General features: G+C 35.2%; 1 non-coding gene across 1 annotated transcript; it reads right to left on the reverse strand.

Moving 5' to 3' along the window:
• Positions 1-2,550: 2,550 nt before the first annotated feature.
• Positions 2,551-2,658, reverse strand: LOC112781897 (small nucleolar RNA R71). Its single transcript, XR_003192646.1, has one exon. It is a non-coding gene; the product is annotated as a small nucleolar RNA R71 (small nucleolar RNA).
• Between the last annotated feature and the right edge of the window lie 1,269 nt (positions 2,659-3,927).

The following is a 3,927-nucleotide window of genomic DNA, read 5'->3' on the forward strand; positions in this document are numbered from 1 at the left end:
TGTTTCATACCAACAATCTCCATGGGATCGACCCTTACTCACGTAAGGTTTATTACTTGGACGACCCAGTGCACTTGCTGGTTAGTTGTGTGAAGCTGTGAAGTTATGTTTGGACCATGGTGTTGTGCACCAGTTTTGGCGCCATTGCCAGGGAGAGAACGAACAACAAATTTTACAACCTCAGAGTAATAATTTCACATGTATCAAGTTTTTGGCGCCGTTACTGAGGATTGTTCGAGTTTGGACAACTGACGGTTCATCTTGTTGCTCAGATTAGGTAATTTTCTTTTTGTTTTATTTTCAAAAATTTTTCAAAAAAAAAAATCTTTCAAAAATTTCTCATCTGTTTTCGAAAATTATTCTAAAATTTTTTAAGAATGAATTCTAGTGTTTCATGAAGCATGTTGAAGCCTGACTGGCTGTAAAGCCATGTCTAAATTCATTTGGACTGGGGGTTCCAACCCAACATTATCAAGAGCAAGCTAGTTGTTGCTAATCCACCTGCTGCTGTTCCTGATCCACCTGATTTACATGCTAAAGCTTGACTGGCTATTAAGCCATGTCTAACCCTCAGATTGGAGCTTTAGACTAAGAGTGCAAGATTCCTGGAATTCATATTAAAAATTTTGGAATCCTTATTTTTCTTTTTCACATTAATTTTCAAAAAATCCAAAAAAAAAATTCAGAAAATCATAAAAATCAAAAATATTTTGTGTTTCTTGTTTAAGTCTTGAGTCAATTTTAAGTTTGGTGTCAATTGCATTTTTTTCTAAAAGTTTATGCATTTTTCGAAAATTCATGCATTCATAGTGTTCTTCATGATCTTCAAGTTGTTCTTGGCCAGTCTTCTTGTTTGATCTTCATATTTTCTTGTTTTGTGTCTTTTCTTGTTTTTCATATGCATTCTTGCATTCATAGTGTCTATACATGAAAAATTTTTAAGTTTGGTGTCTTGCATGTTTTCTTTGCATATAAAAATTTTCAAAAATTTGTTCTTGATGTTCATCATGATCTTCAAAGTGTTCTTGGTGTTCATCTTGACATTCATAGTGTTCTTGCATACATCATGTGTTTTGATTTATAATTTTCATGTTGTGAGTCATTTTTTATGTTTTTCTCTCTCATCATAAAAATTCAAAAATCAAAAAATATCTTTCCCTCTTTTCTCTCATAAAATTCGAAAATTTGAGTTGACTTTTTCAAAAAATTTTTAAAATCTAGTTGTTTCTTATGAGTCAAATCAAATTTTCAATTTAAAAATCTTATCTTTTTCAAAATCTTTTTCAAAAATCTTTTTCTTAATTTTATCTCATAATTTTTGAAAATATCCTCAACAATTATTGTTTTGATTCAAAAATTTCAAGTTTGTTACTTACTTGTTAAGAAAGATTCAAACTTTAAGTTCTAGAATCATATCTTGTGATTTCTTGTGAATCAAGTCATTAATTGTGATTTTAAAAATCAAATATTTTTCAAAACTAATTCTAATCATATCTTTCTATCATATCTTTTTAAAATCTTATTTTTTTCAAAAATTTGATTTTAAAATATCTTTTCTAACTTTTTATCTTCTTATCTTTTCAAAATTGATTTTCAAAATTTGTTTTAACTAACTAACTAACTGTTTGTTTGTTTCTTATCTTTTTCAAAACTACCTAACTAACTCTCTGCCTCTAATTTTTGAAAATCTCTTCCCTCTTTTTCAAAAATTCTTTTTAATTATTTCAATTTTTAATTTTAATTTGATTTCATTCCTAATTTTCGAAAATCACTAACCATTTTTCAAAAGTAATTTTCAAAAATCCTCTTTTTCTCTCATCTCCTTCTATTTATTTATTCATCTACTAACACTTCATCTCACCCAAATTCGAACCCCCTCTTCCATCTGTGTTCGAATTTTCCCTTCTTCCCTTCTTTACATTACATTCTTTTCTTCTTCTACTCACACAGGGGAGCCTCTATACCTGGGCAAAAAGGATCCCTATTATTATTATTTTTCTGTTCCCTCTTTTTCATATGAGCAGGAGCAAGGACAAGAATATTCTTGTTGAAGCAGACCCAGAACCTGAAAGGACTCTGAAGAGGAAACTAAGAGAAGCTAAATTACAACAATCCAGCAAGCACCTTTCAGAAATTTTCGAACAAGAAAAGGAGATGGCAGCCAAAAATAATAATAATGCAAGGAGGATGCTTGGTGACTTTACTGCACCTAATTCCAATTTACATGGAAGAAGCATCTCCATCCCCACCATTGGAGCAAACAATTTTGAGCTGAAACCTCAATTAGTTTCTCTGATGCAGCAGAACTGCAAGTTCCATGGACTTCCATCTGAAGATCCTTTTCAGTTCTTAACTGAATTCTTGCAGATCTGTGATACTGTTAAGACCAATGGGGTTGATCCCGAGGTCTACAGGCTTATACTTTTCCCGTTTGATGTAAGAGACAGAGTTAGAGTGTGGTTGAACTCTCAACCTAAAGACAGTCTGAACTCTTGGGATAAGCTGGTCAAGGCTTTCTTAGCCAAGTTCTTTCCTCCTCAAAAGCTGAGTAAGCTTAGAGTGGATGTTCAAACCTTCAGACAGAAAGAAGGTGAATCCCTCTATGAAGCTTGGGAGAGATACAAGGAACTGACCAAAAAGTGTCCTTCTGACATGCTTTCAGAATGGACCATCCTGGATATATTCTATGATGGTCTGTCTGAATTAGCTAAGATGTCATTGGATACTTCTGCAGGTGGATCCATTCACCTAAAGAAAACGCCTGCAGAAGCTCAAGAACTCATTGACATGGTTGCTAATAACCAGTTCATGTACACTTCTGAGAGGAATCCTGTGAGTAATGGGACGCCTCAGAAGAAGGGAGTTCTTGAAATTGATACTCTGAATGCCATATTGGCTCAGAATAAAATATTGACTCAGCAAGTCAATATGATTTCTCAGAGTCTTAATGGAATGCAAGCTGCATCCAACAGTACTCAAGAGGCATCTGCTGAAGAAGAGGCTTATGATCCTGAGAACCCTGCAATAGCAGAGGTGAATTACATGGGTGAACCATATGGAAACACCTATAATCTCTCATGGAGAAATCACCCAAATCTCTCATGGAAGGATCAACAAAAGCCTCAACAAGGCTTTAATAATGTTGGAAGAAATAGGTTTAATAGTAGTAAACCTTTTCCATCATCTTCTCAGCAACAGACAGAGAACTCTGAACAAAATACCTCTAATTTAACAAACTTAGTCTCTGATCTGTCCAAGGCCACTGTAAGTTTCATGAATGCAACAAGGTCCTCCATTAGAAATTTGAAGGCACAAGTGGGCCAGCTGAGTAAAAGGATCACTGAAATCCCTCCTAGTACTCTCCCAAGCAATACAGAAGAAAATCCAAAAGGAGAGTGCAAGGCCATTGATATAACCATCATGGCCGAATCCAAAGAGGAAGGGGAGGACGTGAATCCCAAGGAGGAAGACCTCCTGGGACGTCCCGTGATCAATAAGGAGTTTCCCTTTGAGGAACCAAAGGAATCTGAGGCTCATCTAGAGACCATAGAGATTCTATTAAACCTCCTTATGCCATTCATGAGTTCTGATGAGTATTCTTCTTCTGAAGAGAATGAGAATGTCACTGAAGAACAAGTTGCCAAGTTCCTTGGTGCAATCATGAAGCTGAATGCCAATTTATTTGGTAATGAGACTTGGGGAGATGAACCTCCTCTGTTCACCAATGAACTAAATGCATTGGATCAACTGAGATTGCCTCAGAAGAAACAGGATCCTGGAAAGTTCCTAATACCTTGTACCATAGGCACCACGACCTTTGAGAAGGCTCTATGTGATCTTGGGTCAGGAATAAACCTCATGCCACTCTCTGTAATGGAGAAACTGGGAATCTTTGAGGTATAAGCTGCTAAAATCTCATTAGAGATG

The sequence above is a fragment of the Arachis hypogaea genome, chromosome 19, assembly GCF_003086295.3.
Source record: "Arachis hypogaea cultivar Tifrunner chromosome 19, arahy.Tifrunner.gnm2.J5K5, whole genome shotgun sequence".
NCBI lineage: Eukaryota > Viridiplantae > Streptophyta > Magnoliopsida > Fabales > Fabaceae > Arachis > Arachis hypogaea.